The sequence below is a fragment of the Tachyglossus aculeatus genome, chromosome 1, assembly GCF_015852505.1.
Source record: "Tachyglossus aculeatus isolate mTacAcu1 chromosome 1, mTacAcu1.pri, whole genome shotgun sequence".
NCBI lineage: Eukaryota > Metazoa > Chordata > Mammalia > Monotremata > Tachyglossidae > Tachyglossus > Tachyglossus aculeatus.
In genome coordinates this window covers 58,067,482-58,078,606 of record NC_052066.1, presented here as the reverse complement: position 1 = coordinate 58,078,606, position 11,125 = coordinate 58,067,482, and the positions used below count along the sequence as shown (strand labels likewise).

The 11,125-nt window shown below is 41.0% G+C and overlaps 1 non-coding gene and 1 pseudogene across 1 annotated transcript; one reads left to right on the top strand and one right to left on the bottom strand.

Annotated features, from left to right (window-relative positions):
• Positions 1–1,013: 1,013 nt before the first annotated feature.
• Positions 1,014–11,125, bottom strand: part of LOC119926683 — a 19,429-nt pseudogene continuing 9,317 nt past the window's right edge.
• On the top strand, positions 2,446–2,583 carry LOC119936204. The gene has a single exon (XR_005453662.1). It is a non-coding gene; the product is annotated as a small nucleolar RNA SNORA7 (small nucleolar RNA).

The window sequence follows — 11,125 nt, the reverse complement described above, 5'->3', positions numbered from 1 at the left end:
CACAGTCTCAATTCCCATTTTACAGATGAAGACTCTGAGGCTCAGAGAACTGAAGTGACTTGCCTAAGGTCACACAACAGACAAATGGCGGAGCTGGGATTAGAATATAGAATATATTAGAATTAAATATATTGATTTACCTTCTGAATCCCAGACCTGTGCTCTGTCGACGACACCAAGCTGCTACCCTGTATTAGACTGGTGGGCTTGATGGAAACCTTAATCAATCAATCAATAGCATGTTTTGCGTACCTCTTGTGTGCAACACGCTGTAATCAATCAATCAATCAATCAATCGTATTTATTGAGCACTTACTATGTGCAGAGCACTGTACTAAGCGCTTGGGAAGTACAAATTGGCAACACATAGAGACAGTCCCTACCCAACAGTGGGCTCACAGTCTAAAAGGGGGAGACAGAGAACAGAACCAAACATACCAACAAAATAAAATAAATAGGAAAGAAATGTACAAGTAAAATAAATAAATAAATAAATAAATAGAGTAATAAATATGTACTGAGTGATTGGGAGAGTACAAAAGAGAAGTCATGATCCTTGACCTCAGTGAATGTGCTGATGCAGTCCAAAGAGGGAGACAGACATGCTTATTAATAAATTACAGATAGAGCAATAGAGTATATAAATATATGCTAAGGTAATTGTGGAAATATGAGTGCTTAGGTGGCTCCTCTGTAGGCCCGGTTTCCCTATCTACAATTCATATTTTTATGAAGGTGAGCATTTTATTGACTTCATTTTGAAACTGATAAAAGGTCTTCCTTCTTTCTCATTAGCCTGGCAGCCCAGGGCAACTCCCCGCAGGAATTAGTGGACCAGCACAAAGCAGATTCGAGTCAGACTTCATGGGTAACCCCGAGGTTGGATCAGGATATGAGACTTGATTTCAAGACTGCTTGAAGCTGCCTCTAAAACAGGTCACCTAGTGCCAGAATTTTAACAAGGGATAGGCAGCTGGAGGCTTACAGTGGTCCCCTGGAAGGGATATATTGATTTACCTTTTAAGATTAAATCCATTCTTCCCAACTTTCTAGGGATGTTATAAAGTAAATAAGAACGAATGTAAGTTCTTCAGTGAATTTTTTTGAGTTCCTACTCAATGAAGTCAGTCAGTCATATTCGTATCATAGTCACAAATTCGTGAAAGTGTTCCATATTTTTAAGCCCTACTGAGAGCTCACCTCCTCCAAGAGGCCTTCCCAGACTGATCTCCCTTTTCCCTCTCCTCCTCCCCATTCCCCCGCCCTACTTCCTTCCCTTCCCCACAGCACTTGTATATATATTTGTGCAGATTTATTACTCTATTTTACTTATACATATTTACTATTCTATTTATTTTGTTAATGATGTGCATATAGCTTTAATTCTGTTTGTTCTGATGACTTTGACACCTGTCTACATGTTTTTTTTGTTGTCTGTCTCCCCCTTCTAGACTGTGAGCCCGTTGTTGGGTAGGGACCATCTCTATATGTTGCCAACTTAGTGCTTAGTACAGTGCTCTGCACTCAGTAAATGCTCAATAAATGTGATTGAATGAATGAATGAATGAATTTATTAAGCACTTACTGTGTGCGAAGCACTGTAGTAAGCACTTGTTAGAGCACAAAAGCCACATTCCCGGACCACAACGAGCTTACAGTCTACAGTCATGGTAATTATGCCAAGAGTTTCTTTAGAAAAAAGTTGGGCAACTCCCTTCACTTATTTGTACTTCAGCCACCTCACCCACAAAATGGGGTTCAAGACTCTGAGCCCCATGTGGGAAACGGACCGTGTCCAACCTCATCAGCCTGCACCTACCTCAGCGCTTGGTGGCCGGCCGTATAACACCATCCTAAGAAGCTTAGGAAAGTACAATACAGTAGATACTTGACTTGTATCTCCCCAGTGCTCCTAACAGTGCTTGACCAATAATAGGCATTTAACAAATATCATAATTGTTATTAGATAGCTATGATCTCAGTTCTCAAGAACCTTACAACTAATCTAGTGGGAAAGACAGATGCTAAAATATAAATAAATGTACATGCCTGCTATAGTGAATGGGGATGGGGTTAGTGCCAAGTGCTTAAGGGATAAAGACTCAGGGGCACAGGTGACACAGTTTGGAGAGAAGTGAGATTGAGAGATGAGAGACTCATCTGGCAAGGATTATCTGGAGAAGATGTGATTTTAAGGCTCTGAAGATGGGCCAAGTGGTAGTCCATTAGTTAAGTAGTTCGTTGTGGGCATGGAACGTTTCTGTACTCTTGTTGTATTGTTGTATTGTACTCTCCCGAGTGCTTAGTTCAGCGCTCTTCACACAGTTAGTTTTCAATAAGTACAATTGACTGACTGACTCCAGGCAGGAGGGTAGGTTTGAGCAAGGGGTTCACAGTGAGAGAAATAAGTGAAGCATAATAAGTATGCTGGTACTGGGGGAGTGACCCCTCTCAGGGTTGCATCTGGAGAGTTTTCAGTCCTCTACCAGTCTCGGCTACAGGAGGGAGAGTCAAGCAGAGGCCTACCCATTCCATTTCTAGCTTGGGCAGTGGCTAGCGAGTGGAAGGCATTCTGCAACAAGTCAAAACTCACTCATGCTGGGTAGCAGCAGCATGGGAGAGAATTGAGGGTGGAAACTCAAGTTTACTGCATGGAAGGAGGCAATAGTAAACCACTTCCGTATTTTTACCAAGAAAACTCTTATGTACACACTACCAGAACGATTGCAGATGGAGTGCGGGTTATTCTGGGGGAGATGTGCCCATAGTGTCGCTGTGGGTTGGAAATGACTCGACGGCTTAAGGCTAGGCATTGGAGGAGTGAAGTGTGAATGCTGGAGCAGAAGTGGAAGAAAAGGTGGGAAAAATGGGGAGGAGAGAGCTGATTGATGACCTGATGTTTTTTCTTGATATGGAGAGGGTAAGACTGTGAGTTCTATGTGTGATACAAATTGAGTCCAACTTGATTAGCTTGTATCTACCCCAGTGCTTTATTTAGAACAGTGCTTGACACGTAGTTAGTGTTTAACAAATACCATTATTATTAAGAAGAAAATATAACAGAGGAAAGAGTGCAATCAAATTCAGTAGAAATAGTAAGGAATGAGGCAAATCAACAAATTTCAGCAATTTTCAATGTCTTATCATAGACTTTGACCGGGAACTTACAGTTTGAATAGTCCTTAAAATATCTCTGAACTTAATGTTCTTTCTGTTTTACATTGTTCTACATTGTTCACTAAAGAAAACCATGCTTTAATATTTTACTAATGAAGTTAATATATATTTTAAAACTCAGCATCTGATTAATTCAATTCCTATATAATTCCATCTAGTACAATTAATGGATCATAAAAGACCAGTAAATTCATAAATGACATTTTTAAAACAGCCATGAAAATTGAAGAGTCATAAGCTTTTTATGTTCAGAACTAATGAACGGTAAAGTTTCATTATTTCAGCAGGTAATACCAAATCTAGTTCATTTGTCTCTTAATGGGTTTGTTTCATTTAATTTCATTTGTTTAGAACCCAATAAAAAGAGAAATTTATCATTTATCATGAAGAAGCACGGTAAGTCCTGTAAGTCCCTTAGCCATTATACTTGCTAACTGCTTTGAATAGAAGGTAAGCCTAAGTCAAAGATTCTGTTGAGGTCATGGCAAGATGCCATTGCTGACATAGAAAAAGCCTTTTCTTTGTTGAAAGATATTGATTATGTTATTGGCCAGAATAAGTATATGAACAGCTATTAGCTTTGTAGATTAAGCGTGAGACTAATGGTATCAATTAGCTTTTATAAAATAGATTTCTGTAGGTGTCCTAAATGGGTGCTTATTTGCCAAATTGTATAGTTTTTATTATGCCTTGTCAATGATTAGGGAGGAAAATATATGTCGAAGAAATATAGTTGTTACCGAACCATGAACTTTTAAGGAAAGTTTGTAATCTTGCAAGGCATGGGTGTAATCTTTTTCTGCTATTCTGACCACTGCAGGGTTATTCCCTTAGCTCACCTCTCTCAATTTTGTGTCTTGTAAAATTGAGACTGTCCTCATAGAACAAGCAATATTTCTCCCAGTTTGGTTGACCAGGTTTCTTATTTCTTAGCGGATAGTCCAGTTTTAAACTAGTCCATCTCCTCACCATGTCATATACAGTACTGGATGAGCTTATGCCCAACATTATTTAATTTATAGTGACCAACAACATCCCTCCACTTCAGTTTCTGCCTGAAGGGCAATCCCATACTCAGAGGAATTTGGGAGGGAAATGAAAAGGCTCTGGGCTAAGTGGGACAACTGAAGTAATTTACTGGAGAAACACTCTAGGTTTGGCTGGCCATAAAATGCCATGTAATAATAATAACTAATAATTGTGGTATTTCTTAAGTGCATACTATGTGCCAGGCACTTAATGGTGGCATGGCTCTACAAGATAATCGGGTTGGACACAGTCCCTGTCCCACTTGGGGCTCACAGTCTTAATCCCCATTTTACAGATGAGGACACTGAGTCACAGAGAGGTGAAGTGACTTGCTCAAGGTCATACAGGTCCTCTGATTCCCTGGCCCATGCTCTTTCAACTAGGCCACACTAAGACTCTATTATCTATAATAGAACAGTGTATAATAGAGTAGCGTGGCTCAGTGATAAGAGCCCAGGCTTGGGAGTTAGAGGTCATGGGTTCTGATCCTGCCTCTGCCACTTGTCAGCTGTGTGACTTTGGGCAAGTCACTTAACTTCTCTATGCCTCAGTTACCTGATCTGTAAAATGGGGATTGAGACTGTGAGCCCCATGTGGGATAACTTGATTGCCTGGTATTCCAGCAGTGCTTAGAACAGTGCTTGGCACATAGTAAGCAGTTAACAAATTCCATTATTATTATTATTCATTCATTCATCCATTCATTCAATCGTATTTACTGAGTGCTTACTGTGTGCAGAGCAAAGTCGGCTGCATATACATATGGTCCCTACCCAACAATGGGCTCACAGTCTAGAAGGGGGGACAGACAACAAAACAAAACATGTAGACAGGTGTCAAAATCATCAGAATAAATAGAATTACAGCTACGTGCACATCATTAACAAATAGAGTAGTAATTATGTACAAGTAAAATAAATAGAGTAATAAATCTGTACAAATATATACAAGTGCTGTGGGGAGGGGAAGGGGGTAGGATGAGGGGATGGGGAGGAAGAGAGGAAAAAAGGGGGCTCAGTCTGGGAAGGTCTCCTGGAGGAGGTGAGCCCTCAGTAGGTCTTTGAAGGGAGGAAGAGAGCTACTTTGGTGGATGTGTGGAGAGAGGGCATTCCAGGCCAGGATGAGGATCATCATCATCATCATCAATCGTATTTATTGAGTGCTTACTGTGTGCAGAGTACTGTACTAAGAGCTTGGGAAGTACAAATTGGCAACATATAGAGACAGTCCCTACCCAACAGTGGGCTCACAGTCTAAAAGGGGGAGACAGAGAACAAAACCAAACATACTAACAAAATAAAATAAATAGAATAGATATGTACAAGTAAAATAAATAAATAAATAGAGTAATAAATATGTACAAACATATATACATATATACAGGTGCTGTGGGGAAGGGAAGGAGGTAAGATGGGGGGATGGAGAAGGGGACGAGGGGGAGAGGAAGGAAGGGGCTCAGTCTGGGAAGGCCTCCTGAAGGAGGTGGGCTCTCAGTAGGGCCTTGAAGGGAGGAAGAGAGCTAGCTTGGCCGATGGGCAGAGGGAGGGCATTCCAGGCCCCGGGGATTACGTGGGCCGGGGCGGGGATCGATGGTGGGACAGGCGAGAACGAGGTATGGTGAGGAGATTAGCAGCGGAGGAGCGGAGGGTGCGGTCTGGGCTGTAGAGGGAGAGAAGGGAGGTGAGGTAGGAGGGGGGTGAAGTGATGGAAAGCCTTGAAGCCAAAGGTGAGGAGTTTTTGCTTGATTATTATTATTATTATTATTGTTACATCATCACTTCAAACTCAGTCCAAAGCTGATCTCCTCAACTTCCCTCCCAAATCCTCTCCCCTATATAAATTTCCCATCACAGTTGATACCACCACCATCCTCCCTGCCTATCAACCCTTAGCCTTGGAATTATTGTTGCCTTCTCTTTCTCTTTCCTCCCCTATATTCATCCTATCACCAAATCCTGTTGGTTCCACAAAGTATTCCGAATCCAGTCTCCCTCTTCATCCAAAAGCAGCCACATTGATCCAGTCATTCCTTATATCCCAGAGGCTTAACAGCTCCATCAACCTCCTCTCTAGTCTGCCTGCCTTCACTCTGCTCCCTCTAGACTGAGCTCCTGGTGAGCAGGGACTGTGTGTACCAACTCTCTTGAACTGTAGTGTCCCAAGAGCTTGCAGTAGCCGCTAAATAAATATTGATTGATTCCATTTCCAGTCCATGTGTTTTTCGACTTCATGGATCATTATTTTAAAATGTCATTCAGCGCATGTCGCCTCAATGTTCAAAAACCTCCAGTGGCTACCTTTTCAGTCAGTCAGTCAATCGTATTCATTGAGCTCTTACTGTGTTCAGAGCACTGTACTAATAATGACTTGGGAGAGTACAATAGAACACTATTTCAGTCATATTTTCTGCTATTCTTCCAGCCTCAAGCAGAAACTCCTGACTTTCTTCTTTGACACTAAATCAGCATTTTCCTTCCTCCTGAAACCACTTCTACTGCTACACCCCAGTTTGAATGCTGAGTTTCTGTTGTTCTAATCTTTCCTGTAAGTGACCTTTTGCTCTCTATTTCCTCCCTGACTGGAACGCCTCTCCTTTCACACCCTGCAGACCGCTGCTCGACATTCTTCAAAAACTTTATGGAGGGCAGCATGGGGCTGGGAGTAAGGATACCTTCATTCTGCTCCTACCTCTGAGTCTGGATTACTGTGTGACCTTGGGCAAGTCAGTTACTTTTCTGTGCCTCACTTTTCTTATCTGTAAAACTGATTTGAAATACATTCATTCATTCATTCAATCATATTTATTGAGCACTTACCATGTGCAGAGCATTGTACTAAGCGCTTGGAAAGTGCAATTCAGCAACAGAGACAATCCCTACCCAACATATTATTACTCCCTCTTAGACTGTGAGAACTGTGTGGGACAGAGACTGGGTCCAAAATGATTATCTACCCCAGCTCTCAGCAGTGCTGGTCACATAGTAAGTGCTGAATCAATGCCATCATTATTGTTAAATTACATCTTCTCCAGGAGACCTTCATCCTCTTATTTCTCATCTGTCCATCCAACTACTGCTACTTCAGGAATTCCAGCCCCCTAAGAACATGGCGCCCATCCCAGTCCCCGTCATTCACCTTAGCCCTCGTTTATATGCCTTTATAGTCTACTGATTCCTCGTATCTGTAATTTACTTTAGTGATTTTTCTCCCCTGCTAGTCTGGAGTGCATGTATATTAATTCTATTGTACTCTCAATCACTTTCTAGAGAGCCTTGCTCCCAGTAGGTGCTATTGATGAATCATTACTTGATTGAATACCTGGATTAAGGCATGTAATGCCTAATATCTACTAGTCATGATTGGCTAATGTCTGCAAATGTCATAGGTGGCCACCAAATCAGTGTCCTCTCCTTGTTCTCCTCCTATCTCTCCGGCCACTCCTTCTTAATCTCTTTTACAGGCTCCTCATCTGGCTCCCACACTCTTAACAGTGGGAGTCCTTAAGATTCAGTTCTGGGTCTCCTCCTATCCTCCATCTACACCCACTCCCTTAGAGAACTCATTCACTCCCGTGGTTCAACTATCTTCTCTATGTCAGTGATTCCCAAATCTGCATCTCCAGTTCTGATCTCTCTCTTCTTCAGTGTAATGTTTCCTCATGCCTTTAGGCCATCTCTACCTGAATGTCCTGCTGACACCACCTCAAACTAAACATGCCCCAAACAGAAATCCTCACCTTCTCACCAAACCCTGCTTTCCCCAATATCTTCCCCAGTACTGTAGAGGACATCCTCCTCCTCCCTTTCTCACAGGCCTTAGCGGGATCCTCAGTTTATCTCTTTCATTCATTCCACATATTCGGTCTGTCACCAAATCTGTCAGTTCTACCTTTAGAACATCACTAAAATCTACGCTTTGCTCTCCATGCTACTATACTGAAGCAAGTACTTATATCTTGCCTTGACTACCACATAAGCCTCCTCACTGACCTCCCCAAATCATGTCTCTCCCAGCTCCAGTCCATACTCCATTCTTCTACCTAGATCATTTTTCTTAAAAGAAAAAAAAAGGTTCAGTCCACATCTTCTTTGGAAAACTGTTAAGTTTTTTTAGTGTCTGCCTCCCCTGATAGAATGTAAGTTCCTTTAGTCCTGGAACCCTGGATATTAACTTTTAAATGCTTCCAAGTGCCTAATATAGTGCCATTAAAGTGCCTAGTATAGTGCCATTACCACAGTAGGTCTAAATAAATACTATTGCATAATTAATTTACATAGCAGAATATAATTACAGCTTTCAGTTCTCTTTGAGATTTATGCTATGTAGTCTTTTAGTTTTCTTGTCTATTGATAATAGAACTTTGCTGATCCTGAAAAATGATTCATAATCATTTATACATCTTGCGTGGGTGCTCTCAGAACACAGGCATCAGCACAAAATCTCTATAACATTGATTCAAGAACTTCAAATGATATTAATAGGACAATTTTTTTAAAGTTAAGGATGGTGATCTGCAACTTTCACTTCCTTTTTACAATGTCATGCATGGAGAAGCAGAGTGGCTCAGTGGAAAGAGCACTGGTTTGGGAGTCAGAGGTGGTGGGTTCTAATTCTGCATCTGCCACTTGTCTGCTGTGTGACTTTGGGCAAGTCACTTAACTTTTCAGTGCCTCAGCTACATCATTGTAAAATGGGGAGTAAGACTGTGAGCCCCCGTGGGACCACCTGATTACCTTGTATCTCCCCAACGCTTAGAACAGTGTTTGGCACATAGTAAGTGCTTAATAAATACCATTATTATTATTATTATGTTTCCCAATCCCGCTTTACTCCACTGATGATGGAGAATAGGTCAAAGTACCTTTTTTAATTATGGTACTTAAGTGCTTACTATGTCCAAAGCATTGTAGCAATTTCTGGGGTAGATACAAAATAATCAGGTTGGAGACAGTCTGTCCCACATGGGGCTCACAATCTAAGTAGGAGGGAAAAATAAGTTTTGACTCCCCATTTTACAGGTGAGCAAACAGATACAGATAATTTGAGTGAGTTGTACAAGATCACAAAGTAGACAAGTGGCAGAGCAAGAATTAGAACCCAGGTCCTCTGACTCTGAAGCCAGTGATCTTTCCACTAAACCACCCTGCTACCTCAATCTACGGTACTATCATGGATAATCATAGGAGTTAACGTCTCAGCCAGCCAGTTTACTTGCTAATTACCAGAACCCAGATCTAGAACTGCTGTTGGATACTATTTCATGACTTTGGGTCTAAAAAACCCTTTAACTATACCTTGACTCACTGACATTAGCCTGTTGAGTTTAAAACACTATGCTATAACATTATGTAATCACTGTCTAATCTATCTTGATTATCTAAATCATTGTCCAAACTATAACAAAACCTAGTTGAATGTGCCTCTGGCCTGGAACACCCTCCCTCCTCAAACCTGACAGACAAGTACTCTCCCCGACTTCTAAGTCTTATTGAAGGCACATCTCCTCTCAAAGGCCTTCCCAGACTAAGTTCCACTTTTTCTCATCTCCCACTTCCTTCTGCAGCACCCTGACCTGCTCCCTTTGCTCCCTCCCAACATGATCCCAGCCCCACAGCACTTACATATAAATCTGTAATTTAATTTATTTGTATTGATGTCCATCACTCCCTCTCTAGACTGTGAGCTCATTGTGGGCAGGGAATGTCATTGTTCATTTTAGTTTTGTACTTTCCCAAGTGCTTAATACAATGCTCTGCAGACAGTAAGTGCTTAATAAATATGATTGAATGAATGAATTGAATGAATGAATATGGATTTTATTGTATTTTGCTGGTTGACTGTTTAGACAAATTGTTCTTTAGGTCCACATCCTTAAATATTTTGGAAAGTGCTATTTTTTTTCAGCAATATCAGATTATTATTATTAAGCGCTTACTAGGTGCAAAGCACTGTTCTAACCACTGGGGAGATACAGGGTGATCAGGTTGTCCCACGTGGGGGTCACAGTCTTAATCCCCATTTTACAGATGAGGGAACTGAAGCCCAGAGAAGTTAAGTGACTTGACCAAAGTCACACAGCAGACATGTGGCGGAGCGGGATTTGAACCCATGACCTCTGACTCCAAAGTCCATGCTCTTTCCACTGAGCCACACTGCTTCCCCGAGATCTAACTACAGTAAACCTTAAAAATGCCCCTTTCTCAGGAAGAGTATGGAATTTAAAACTATTAAAATAGCATATCAATAATGTATTAAGCATTTAGGTTTTTTATTAGATTCTTATGGACAGGAAATGTGTCTGTTCATTATGTTGTAATTCTCAATTCCTAGTGCAATACACCACACCAAGTGGATGCTCAATAAATGCTGCTACTACTACTTACTATTTCAAATACTAAACAGGTTTTTTGATAGGAGGAGAGAAATTAATATGATAAACATTGATTGCATATGGCGCTTTTATTCCCAAAGCACCTTCACATGATATAGATAGATCCTCACTGCATGCCTATGAGGCAGTAAAAGGGAGGAATTATCATCCTCATTTTGCAGACGAGGAAATTGAGTCATGCAAATGTTAACTGACTTTCCCAAAATCACGCAGTTGGCAAATGGCAGGACTGGGATTCATACCTGGGTCCTCTAAGTCTCAAACCAGTACCCTTTCCACTACTCCATGCTGCCATTCTACAATCGGGAAAAACAGCTGAAATGAATAGCAGCTTTCTCAAGAAAAAGACTATAGAATTAGGTTTCCAAACATTCCATCAACTTGCTAGTGGGATCAAATTCATTAAAATTCTGATAATAGTTTAAAGATCATTGCCTCTTTTTAAAATTCATTCTCTTTCAAGGCTTGTGAACTGGTACCAATTTGGTAGAAAGGGATATTCTAGAAAAATTATCAGATTTTTTTTAT